The sequence below is a fragment of the Euleptes europaea genome, chromosome 11, assembly GCF_029931775.1.
Source record: "Euleptes europaea isolate rEulEur1 chromosome 11, rEulEur1.hap1, whole genome shotgun sequence".
Classification (NCBI taxonomy): Eukaryota; Metazoa; Chordata; class Lepidosauria; order Squamata; family Sphaerodactylidae; genus Euleptes; species Euleptes europaea.
This window is the reverse complement of record NC_079322.1, coordinates 63,487,695-63,500,274: the sequence shown is the minus strand read 5'-3', so window position 1 is coordinate 63,500,274 and position 12,580 is coordinate 63,487,695. Positions and strand designations below refer to the sequence as shown.

General features: G+C 43.9%; 1 protein-coding gene across 4 annotated transcripts in view; it reads left to right on the top strand.

Moving 5' to 3' along the window:
* Positions 1 to 12,580, top strand: part of PARD3 (par-3 family cell polarity regulator) — a 671,910-nt gene that overhangs the window by 281,719 nt on the left and 377,611 nt on the right. The gene's annotated exons all lie outside the window — the stretch shown is intronic.

Here is a 12,580-nt window from a genome sequence, read left to right as displayed (position 1 = left end):
TATTTTTTGTGGAAATTGATAGATAATTTGCTGTTAGCATTTCACTTTTGGGAGAATACAGTTGAAGCACAATGTAGCAAAGCAGACATAAAAATAAAATTAAAAAATATGTGTGTGTCAGAGAGTTTATTATCTTTTTATTTGGTGTGTGGGGATCCATAACTTTCATGTCAAAGCAACCAGAGCAACCAGAAGAACAAAATTCAAATCCTGTCTTTCAGTACAAATTTCAGTGTAGCTGGCTTTTGGAACTGAATTACTGTCTGGTTCTCTGCTATTTTATCTTTTTTAAAAAATGTGTTATCCCAATAAGTAGGGTTGCCAGGTCCCTCTTCGCCACCGGTGGGAGGTTTTTGGGGCGGAGCCTGAGGGGGCAGGATTTGGGGAGGGGAGGGACTTCAATGCCATAGAGCCCAATTGCAAAAGTGGCCATTTTCTCCAGGTGAACTGATCTCTATCGGCTGGAGATCAGTTGTAATAGCAGGAGATCTCCAACTAGTACCTGGAGGTTGGCAACTCTACCAATAAGTGCCATGTTATGTTTCCACTTGGTTTGGTTTTGGAATCAGTGTGTATAGGGAGCCTTATTTGGCAACTACATCGGCCTGCGGGGCAGCATCATACTGAGATATAAGTTGGTGGGGCCAGTGGCGGACTGGGTATAAAAATATTGGTTGCCAGGAGACAAAGGGGCCCACATTTTTAACATATTGTCTAATGTTTAAGGGCCCCCCGTTTCATCAGCGGCCCACAGGGCCCACTTGCCATCGGGCAAGCTGACACAATGGCCAGTCTGCCACTGGGTGGGATGCTCCTCTAAGAGAATTCCTCCTCCTCTTTCAGGAGGCTGGAGGAGCTGCTGCTATTCCTTTTTCTGCCACTACTTATTTAGAGGTAGTCATAAACTGTGTCATGGTTGACATAAACTTAGTTGGCTTGATGCTGGCTTCTTTCAGAAACGGTTAGCCTTGGATGGGAGGGGCAGAAAATAGGCTGAGGTGCTTGTGTGCGCATAGCTTGGAACCCAAGCAAATATGGCATCCTTCCAATTCAAAACAACAGAGGATAGGCAGGCAGATTCAAAGCTTTAGCACTGTATTTGAGAGCTAAGAATGGTCCCTACTACATGCTTTCTTTACTTGAGCGGGACTTGTTTGTGGGCTTCCTAGAGGCACCTGGTTGGCCACTGTGTGAACAGACTGCTGGATTTGATGGATCTTGGTCTCATCCAGCATGGCCTTTCTTATGTCCTTAGGTTCTTATGGCCCCCCATGGTAAATGCACTTTCCTAGTAACCTTACTGTGTTATCTTAAACACTTAAGTCCACTGAAGTCATTGGAATGAGAAGGATTAACTCTACTTTGGATTGCATTGTCAGATAGGAGATGCACATGGAGAATATAAGAAGAGCTGAAGGTGGGAATGAGAGAAGACAGGGAAAGGGGCCAACAATAGATGAGCTTTTTTCCACGGCACCAAAAAAGTATTTACAGGATGAGGTAAAAAAATATATGCCCCAGAGAAAGAGCAGTGCTCTGAAACCCCTCTTTTCTGTTGTTTGTATGAATTAGAGGGGGCTTGTCTGTATCTGCCCTCTCGGCAATTATTATATTTTAGCGCCATCTGATATTTTAGATTATGTGTTAAATGGAGAATTACAGTTTTAATTTTTTTAGAATTATTATGATTTGTATGTTGATTTTGATGTTGTTACTTGCCCTGAGCCTGGCTTGGCCGGGGAGGGCGAATCAGGAATTGAAATAATAAAAACATAAAAATACTGTGGGAGTTAAGAGGTGGCAGAAAGAAATGAGATGGGGAAGATGGAATTAGAAGTTAGCTTTTGAGGGTTAGTTTTTCAGAAATGTTAATTTTTGTTTCTAGTTGTACGTCCTTTCTAAATAAATGTAGTACTTGTTCATGTTTTAAAAGAAACTGTCTCGCACCTGTTGGTTTTACCCCAGTGATTGGTCAGACTTTGGTAGATTTTTATTCAGGCCAAGAGCCTGTCCTCGTGAATGCAGTTTATGTTATTCCTTTTTTCCATTTCCCTCTCGAACGGGTAGGAAAGAAACAGAAATTGTGGCAAGAGGGAAAAGTCTTGTGTGGTTATTCCCCCCACCCCTGGATATCTGTCACAGCGAGATTCAAGGAAACTGAACCACTCGGAGGGAAAGAGGTGAAAATTTTGTCAGAGAACTGGAATCTTATTATTGATACTGGGTCTGCTAGCTTGGCCTAGTCAGAGAGTCTCAAGTTACCAAAGGCTGGCGCTCACAAGAGGTTGAATGCAGGCACTGGGACCAGCATCCAGGTTGAGGCTTGCCTGGAGCTAGAAAACCGAGTTAGCGGTTGGCCCACAGAAGCAAGTTCGATAGTCCAGTCTGAGAGTCCGAAATCTGTGGTGTTGAGTCAGAGAAGCGTCAGTAGCAAAGTCAGCAGGTAGGAGCAAGGTCAGGAATCCAGTCCAAAAGTCAGAAGTCTGGGAAGTTGTCTCAGGGAAGTGTCAGCGGCAAAAGTCAATAGCTCTTTTGAAGAGTTGCTTTTGCAATGCTGGCGTGTCCTAGGCAAGGCTTTAAGCTGGTTTCTGCTCATTGCCACCTTCATCCTCTGATGTCTCGCAGTCTTCCAGCCTTCTCGTTAGGGCTTCTAAACGGGCAGTGTGCCTTTTAGCCTGAAGCTCTGCTCTGCCTCTTTGCCTATGATGTTTAACTGCTTCAGGTGAGCTGGGAGGGTCATGGCTTTGCTTAGTTAGAGCTGGAGCTGAGTCATTGAAGCGAGCTGGTTCTACATCTACTCTAGCATCCTCATCAGGACTGGTGTGTGGTTCTTCTTGTTGGGGTTCAACTTGGCTTGGACTCTCAGCCAACTGAGGTTCAGGGGGGACTGGTTCTTTTTGGCATGGCTTTTCCTCTGATGATTCCTCACCTGGCGAGGACTGAGCCACCACACTGGGTGTCTTTGAGAGAGCCAGTAAAAGGCTTTAACTGAAAGTGGTGATAGGATCATAGAGGCGGGTGAGACAGAAGGGTTTAAATAGACTCCTAATTGAGTTTCATCTTGGCTGCATAAGCTTTCAAGAACAGATATAATGCAGATGGATGATTCTGAATTATTGTTTAGATAAACCAGCAGTATTTCTTGTACTATATGGTAGTTTTCTTTTTAAATTGCATCTGGGGGGAAACAAGCGGATGTCTCTCTTTATTTTTTTGTCTTATTAAACCTACCAGCAGGATTAAAGCCCAGCTCCTGCATTGTAATTACACGACATCAATCACCATATGCTGTTTTGTTTGTTTTGCATTATCTTTATTGAGATTTTACTGTGAGATTAATGAGTGGAGAGTGAATTGGGGGAAAGGAATTCTTCAGAACTCTGGGGGCCTGGGAAAAAACAACTCTGCGCACCACCCATTATAATTCATGGTTTTTTTTTGTATATGTCTAAACCCAACATAATGTTGGCGTTCACAAGCAAGAAAAATCAAATTTGAAAAATCAAAAATTAGCTTTGGATTCCACATGTTAACAGATCACTTCAGGATACAATGTTCCACATTAACATACCACACCCTCATTAGCACATTATCTTGATACTTACAGGACAATGATTAGCACATTACCTTTAATACTTTGCAGAGAATGACTCAGCTCAATCCCAACCCCTTTCTGACTATATATTACTCTTCCTACACTCTTGACACTGAGAGACACTGTCCTTCAGTGTTACTCCTCTGAAGATTCCTGCCACAGCTGTGGGCGAAACGTGAGGAAAGAAAATACCAAGACCACGGTCACACAACCCAGATAACCTACTAGAACCAAAGAAAAGTCAAAATTTTGAATTTCAACGTTGAATTCTGTTTTTTTTTTTTGCCAAGTTTGGTTCAGATTCTTCAGTGCTGAGAGTCTCTACATCTTAGCTGAAAAGCCAATAATCACAGTAGACTTTAGTAATTGCTTCCCCCTCGTTGTTTTTGTTTTATTTTGGTCAGATCTCACTTATCATTCAAAAGTGTGGGGATCCATCTTTACCTTGGGATGGTGCAACGTTTAAAGTTCCCGTAATTAAATGTAGCCCTGACTTTTCAAAGTATTTGCTGCTTTCGGACTGCATTGCTATCTAATAATCTCTTCTTTATGCATCCGTGGATTAGTTCCATTAATAGATCTGTAGAGGCAAAGCTTTTTCTAAAGGCTTTCAGTGATTAGGATGAAGGGGGTCACCTTTCTAAACACGTCTCTTTTGTGGGCACAGGATGTAAATAATCAGGCACCCCATTTTCCTTGCAAGGATATGATGTGAAATGTTTTCTCCTTCCTGCCTTGTCTTTTTAATGATTTGAAATTAACTACCGTATTTTTTGCTCCATAAGACTCACTTTTTTCCTCCTCAAAAGTGAGGGGAAATGTCTGTGCGTCTTATGGAGCGAATGTGCGCACAGAGCCGGCTGGGCGCGCTGGAACGACAAGAGCCGGCTCTGTGCGCCCCGTTGCAGCACGCCCAGCTGGCTCTGTGCGCCCTGCCCGCCTCCCAGCTGGCCGTCAGGGCGGGGAAAGCCGGCTTGCTTCGTTCCAGGGTGCCCAGCCCGCTCTGTGCACCCCGCCCGCTTCCCAGCTGGGAGGCAGGGCGCACAGAACTGGCTTGCATCGTTCCAGCGCGAGCCGGGTTTTCCCGCCCCGACGGCCAGCTGGCAGGCAGGTGGGGCACACAGAGCTGGCTGGGCGCGCTGAAACGACGCGAGCCAGCTTTCCCAGCCCCGACGGCCAGCTGGGGGGGCGTCTTATGGTCCCGACGCGCACGCGCCCAGCCGGCTCTGTTGGGCCCTGCCCGCCTCCCAGCTGGCCGTCGGGGCGAGGAACGCCGGCTCGCGCCATCCCGATGCGCACGCTTCATAAGACATTCGCTCCATAAGACAAGTTTTTAGAGTAGGAAAACAAGATTTTTTCTTGTTTTCCTCGTCTAAAAACTAGGTGCATCTTATGGAGCTGTGCGTCCTAAGGAGCGAAAAATACGGTAATTAAAAAGCAACCCATGTTTGCTGTTGTACCCTCTTCCCTCTTTGAGTTGCCAGAAGGATTGATCTGCTTTGGAATGTTCATAGCTCTGTACTGGTTTTCTTTATGGTGGCTTAAATCAAAGACAAATGGAGCTCTGGTATTGTGCTGATGGAGCCAGTTCCTTGGTTAAAGGATGTCTCGTGGCCGTCACTTGTCTTGTCTGCTTTAGTTTGCAAGGTCGTGGCTCTAAAATCATCTGGAAATAGGCAGCGTGTTAAATTGCACTGTACAATGATAAAATAAACTGAACCTACCCAGAGGGGAAAGAGAGACTGCCAAGCAATGTTGTCCGTCTCATTTAATATATACAAACACTTGTAACAAGTCACTTGCTGATGGACACAATTAGTCTCTGTGTCCCCATTATGAAGGAAGCCTTAAAGAACCTGCGTGACAAACTGAGTAAAGAGAATTTCCTCAGACTGGCCTTTGTCTCAAAGGTCATGGTGAAAACTGTTAGGTGTTTTTTTTATGCATATAGTTTATTATTTCAACTATTCTTGTTAGAGAAATCTACAAATGTAATTGGAGATTTTTTCTTCTTCACAGAAATCTCTTTTCAGCTTACTGAAATCAGTATTTAGTAAAATGCAGGATTGGTAGTTCAGCCTCCATCTCATTGATGCTGTGGTTCATTGGTAAGATAAAACAATACCTAAGACAGCTAAACAAAGGGTAACTCGTCACCATCGTAACATGGGAGTTAGCATTCTAGTCCTCGCCATGGAGTATGTAGGAGAAAATATCTATCACTACGGTTGACAGGTCCCTCTTCACCACCGGTGGGAGGTTTTTGGGGCGGATCCTGAGGAGGGTGGGCTTTGGGAAAGGGAGGGACTTCAGTGCCATAGAGTCCAATTGCCCAAGTGGCCATTTTCTCCAGGTGAACTGATCTCTATTGGCTGGAGATCAGTTGTAATAACAGGAGATTGCCAGCTAGTACCTGGAAGTTGCCAACCCTATCTGTCACCCTTTCAAATCCTTGCCACCTTGCCCAGGTGCAAATCCTGTACCCATGTTTACTTAGGCAATACAGTTACAGAACCTGCTAACATTAGCCATGCCATCTTGGGCTTGTGTACTTGCTGCAAATATGTGTAAAATTTGCCATCCTGTGCCATCCATACTCTTCTGCTCGTTATACAGGCTAGTCCCTAAACAACACAATAATTGGATGCATCTGTCATTAAAATGGCACTGCTCAGAAACCAGGGGAAGAAGATTTTGTTCTCCCAGGACAGTCTTTTACTAAGCTATAACTCTCTGTTCTCCAGCAAAAGAACTTCAAAAGGAGCCTCTAGTATGAAAGTCGGGAGTGTGACGTCACCACATGAGTCAGTAACGATCCGGCACTTGCACACCTTTACCTGTTTTCTCCTTACTTCTTCCTTTCTTCCTGCTGGCATAACTGCATGAGATTTTAACTTCTGTTCCAAGATTAAAATAAATAAATACAGATATCTGGCCATTACACAGTAGAACAGTCCACTTGCAGTTTTTTTTTAATTTATTGGAAAACAACAATAACAGTGAACAATAACAGCAACTAAAAGAAGCAGAAAAATGGCGATCTTCATGATTTAAAATACAATATATCTATATACACGATAAAATAACAACAGGAGTCCTACGCTACATCTTATTTCTTTGTCTTCATATTCATCGTTCCGTCCTGACTGAGCACAGGAAGGGCTGGTTAAAGTTAAAGAAATATATGTTTTAATTAAGCTAATAACATTTCAGAAAAATAGAGATACAGTAAGTTTAGATGAGTTATGGTCACAAACTATAAATAAAATAGAGAATTTTATAAATAAGGGCGAGAAAGGGGAATGCGTTGTGCTCACTTGCAGTTTAGAGAGGGACAAATCCATATTAAATTATTCATTGAGGTTTAGCATAGTCTTTTCAGTCTTTATCTATGATGTCTTAAATCTCAAAATGAGACAGAAAGGGGAAGTACATGGATCTTAGTGCACATTGCCTGTGCAGATGCTACCAGGAATTTTCAACTACACTGTAATAGTTAAAATGCTATTACCGTTTGGGAAAATGTAAAGCTGTTCTCCTTAGAAATATATGGACCCCCCACCATTTCCCGATTACCATGCTTATTGTCTGTTGCAAGTACAGCAAAAAACAACAAACAACAACATTATCAGCTTGTATTGGGTACAAAATTGTGCAGGGCAATCTCCCTCAATGTCAAGTGCTGCATGGCTTCAACATTTTTTAAAAGTTGCAGCAAAAATTGCTTAGGCAAAGCGTCGCTGTAACCACTGTGATCTGATGACTCTCGCACGAATTGGGATCAATTCCCATTACAAATATTACAGCGCCCCACGTGCCCATAGGTGTCCCAAGCTGTACGGAGAAAATCTTTTTCAAAATTAGAGCATTTAATTGTAACCAATGATCCATGTCAGTAGCTCCTCTCCTGAGGCTCCCAGCTGCAGCCCTTGAAGTAATTAGAGTTTTCTTTTTAACCCTGGTGGTCACCTTAGTTTTTTTTTAAAAAATCCGTGGACTTCCTCCCGTTTCTCTCACATGCTACGCTGAGATTGGAGACAGTGGCTTGAGTTACGATGGGCTGAATTAACTGAGGTGACCTCTCTGAAACCATCCTCTAGCGCTCCTTTTGTCAGATACAATTCCAAATTTATGTGTTAGTATGGCCAGATTTGCCTGGCTGGACACTAAAATAAGACAAAACGTGCTTAAGGCTCTGGAATAATCAATCTGTGATTAGAATCTGTACTGTTTTATGTGTATTTTGGAGGATTGTATCTTTTTAAAAAGGTAAAGGTCCCCTGTGCGAGCACCGGGTCATTCCTGACCCATGGGGTGATGTCACATCCTGTCAGGCCTCAGCAAGTCAATGCGTTCCTGGCAATAACTTTCCTCCAGACGATGCAGCGAGGTAAAAGTTTATTTCAGAATAACAGGGATTTCAGCAGGTCAAAAGATTAAGGCTAGAATACAGGCATGGGGGAATATTGATACATATATAGGGTAGATACAATAGGGAAGATTAGGTTTGAGAAACAAAGAAACAATACAGAATTTAACTACTGGCAACGACTTAAGCAAACACATACAGAAAATAAACGCTCGCATTAACTGGCTGATCTTCCCGGGCTCCGTCATTGTTTTGCGGGACCCGGTGTCAGATCAGCGATTTCCCGGGTGGGTCTCCATTGAGGTGTAGATCTTGGGAAGGAGACCAGGTGCAAACGGGGGGAGGGAAGGAGTGCAAAAAGCTCCATTTTGTCCGTGGGGGAAAACATCTTGTTTCATTCCGGGGTCGACAGAGAGCCTATCTGACACATCCCGACGTTTCCTAGGCAGACTTTGTTTACGGGTGGTTTTCCAATGCCTTCCCCAGTCATCTTCCCTTTATCCCAGCAAGCTGGGTACTCATTTGACTGACCTCAGAAGGATGGAAGGCTGAGTCAACCTTGAGCCGGCTACCTGAAACCAACTTCCGTTGGGATCGAACTCAGGTTGGGAGCAGAGCTTGAACTGCAGTACTGCTTTTTATCTTTTTACCCCAGTTTTAATTTCTGCTACATTTTTTATTTATATTATATTATTATTCCCTACTTATGTATGTATGTATTTAACTTTTAGTTATTTGGAGACTTGATGGTCTATGACTGCAAATAAAGTCTATCATCCTCATCAATAAACTGAGGTTAACCGCTATCCCAGTAACTGGGATTTTTTAGCTGGGATTGAATGGGGTTAAGAATCCCAGCTACTTGGGCAGAAACTAATGATTAAGGTGCATGCATTCAGACATCATGACACACTGGAGTAAGTTAAAGAGCTGCGTTTTCCGTCGCATGCAATTTGTAGTGGAAGGGGCATGGGAAAAACAACCAAGCAATTAACCAGGTTAGTGCTCATCTCAACCTCCCCGCCAGTCGCAGTCCAAAATGCCACTTGGAATGCTGCTCTGGGTATGTGGATGCAAAGAACAGCATCAAGGAGTGTACCCTGTGGGGGGAGCCACAAAAATGCCCCCTTGCACACGTGAAATTTCTCCAGGGGATCCAAGCCAGTGTTTAAATCTTATTTTCCCACGTAAAATCTCCAAAGTGGCTTGCAAGCAAAACCCTTTAAATACCAAGTCTGAGGAAAGTAATACAAATTAGTCAAAATTTAAACAATAGAACAGCCTCAACCAGCGCAAGTCAATAAAGCAGTTCCTCAGTCAAGGGAATAAAAGAAAAACCAGAAGTAGCAGTTGTTGCACTCAGCGAACCAATGAAATGTGACAGGCCCTGTTGTAAGGGAGCCCTTTGAAACTTAATGCAGCGTGACTGCTTTGTGTGGGTCAGCCTTAACAAACGTAACCCCCTTCACTCTAATATGTTTAATCAGTGGGTTTTAATTTGCAATTGGTATTTACAGTCCACTTTCCCTCTTAGGTATAGTACTTTTAACCTGGGTTGGCAGCAGTTGTATGTAACTCGGACTCTGTAGCACTCTAGACAGGATGATGAAATGGGAGGGCTGTGGGAGGGGGCCATTCCTGTACGTGGCCTCTTCCTGCACCCTAAGCGCCAGATTTAATTCGCATATCTGCACCAGCCCCTGGCGAGCCAACCACTTCGTAAGTGCAGCGATTTTATTTTGTCAAATGTTGGGGAGGTTTTTGCATGGCCCTTGTGTTTAAATGCTTGTTTTCAGATGGCTTGGTACGGTGAATTGACCTGGGATTGTCTGAATGTTCATTAAGGTCGTAATAATCATTGTCCTTTGTATTAAAAAGTCCCTCCACGGGTAAAACTGCCACATAGAGGAAGCGAGGGTAAAGCCCTGCTCTCTGATGTGTTGGCTTTCTCTGTGTAGGGGTTTTGTTTTCTGTTTTAGGGAAGCGTTCATAGTGGAGAGCCCTCACCTTTAGTACGTAGCCTAGACACAGATTCGCTAGCTCACTGAGAACTTGGTTGTTGTATTCACACCGAAAACTATGCAGCAAGTTCTGCAGGAGCAGACTATCTGAGGAAGATATGCTAGTTATCCATTTCTATTTTCATTTTAATGATGGCTGTGGGGAGAGTTATTTTTGCATCAAATGGAATTCCGTGATCCTTTTTAAAAGTATGCTTAGAAAATTGTAACTGCTAGTCCATATAGTAAAGGAGTTAGTTACCTATAACAGTAAGATAAGGAAGAGAATGCAAACTCTCCCCTCTTACCTCCTCTCTTACAGGGATGCTCCTCTGCTCATTCAGAGCAGCTAAAGGCCTGTCATATGACAAGGTCGCCTCAATAACTTATGACTTAGAGTGGTTTTCCTTGTGTCAAGTCATATTTCTCATCCCAACTGTGATTTGGCTTTAGCTTTGCGCCACCTCAAATGATTTAAATAGTGGTTCTTGGCGCTTAGCAATTGCAAATCTGTTTCTGACACAAAGAGGAAATGGAGTGAGAAGCAATATTCGGCTGCACGTGACCTGTTTCTAGTGAAGGCCTTTGGATGGCTATTAAAATCCAGCCAGCTGCCTTTGTACTTTAAAGAGAGGCAGAGCTTTCCGTGACTTTTGACTTTGCCCGTAGTTCCCCTGTTGTGCCTTTTAATAAAATCTCACACCACTTTATATATTTATAGTGATCTTGAGCTTTAGGGTGATGCAGGGAACCACATGCATGTCAGGTAAGGGTAAAAAAACACAGCTGGCCTTGTATATTGCATGTAGAGATCAATATGTAAGAGCCTGGGTGAGCCCGGACAGAATGGCAAACCCTGGTTAGTCTGCACATGAACGATCTTGAGGCTTTCATACTCCTTACGGTCCTCTCTAGGGGTCACAATAAATGACTTCCACTTTAAGAAAAAGCTGTTACCTCCAAACTGCCAAAGTCCGTTTTGCTCATATTTCCAGAATCTTTCCTTCTCCCATCCCTTTCTCCTTTAGAAGCTCCTTGATTCATAAATCTTGAGCAGCGTAATTCTAAATCTATAGTTTAAGGGATATAAGGACTGAGATAAATTTTGTCACTGCCAATTTAACCTTAAGATTGCTGTCACTTAACAAGTAGGGTATTAGACACAGAGGTACTAGTCCAATCTGCTAGGACAGGGGTGGGGAATGTCAGGCCCGGGGGCCGTTTAAGGCCCGCGAAATCATTTGGTCTGGCCCTTTGTGGGTCCTGGCAGATCTCTAGCTCAGAAGGATCTAAGACTGGTGATCCGCCCCCTCCCGCGGACAGGAATAGCCTCTATTCAAGGCAGATGTGAGTTTGTTTTGCCAAGAAAAGGAACCTTTTTTCCCCCTTGCAGAAGAGTTGTTAGCTTTGGAGCTGCTAGGACCACCGAAGAAACGGTGTTAACCCTTTCCCACCTGAGCCATGGAGAAACGTATTGGTCAGCTAATATTTAAGTTGATAATTTTGTATGGCCTGCAAATGATGTTATAAATATCCAAATGGCCCTTGGCAGAAAAAAGGTTCCCCACCCCTGTGCTAGGAGAATAATAATATAATGGCCTATGGCTATACACATAACCTTAAACTAAACTATGCAGATCTGTGCTTCTACACTAGTACACTATCTATGCCACTACGGAGAGCAGTACAATACCATGGCTGTTGCACTAGTCCTCAAACAAATGACAAGTGTCGATATCTGATGGCACAAGGGGCTGGTAAACATTTCATCACGTCCTGTAAAGTTGCCCCATGCAGCGGGGGTCCCCTTTCTGAACAAGTAATCTGTTCAACCAGTGATACTCACTTAGTGGCTTGGGAGCAACATGTGGCTCTTTGACATGCCACTTATGGCGCTTCTGAGCACTCCTCCCCTATGTGGGCCTGCTGGATAAGGGCCTTGCACAGGAAACTGTGCAAGGCCCTTATCCAGTGGGGCTTATGGTCCACAGGTTGTTCACACCTTGAAACAGCTGTCACCAAAATAACAGGTATGGCAGCGTGGTGTAGTGGTTAACAGCGGTGGTTTGGAGTGGTGGGCTCTGATATGGAGAACTGGGTGTGATTCCCCACTCCTCCACATGAGAGGTGGATGCTAATCTGGTGAACTGCATTTGTTTTCCCACTCCTACACATGAAGCCAGCTGGGTGACCTTGGGCTAGTCACAACTCTCTTAGAGCTCTCTCAGCCCCACCTACCTCTCAGGGTGTCTGTTGTGGGGAGGTGAGGTGAAGGTGATTGTAAGCTGGTTCGATTCTTCCTTAAGAGGTAGAGAAAGTCGGCATATAAAAACCAACTTCTCCTCTTCCTCCCACCCCCCAAACTATGGGCCTCATGCCAACTTTGGAAGTAAATGTAGGTGTTTGGGTTGATGGCAATTATGAATGTGGAGCTGTGGAGTGAGTACCACTGCCTTAGACATGAAGTTATATCTGACTTCCTATACCTGCTTAAATGTGAGCTAGCACACTGTAGTAGTTAGAGAGCCGGGCAAATATGTGGGAGTCCTAGGTTCAAATCCCCATCTCTGTCATATCCTCTGCCATGAAACTCACTGGATGATCTTGGCCCAGTCA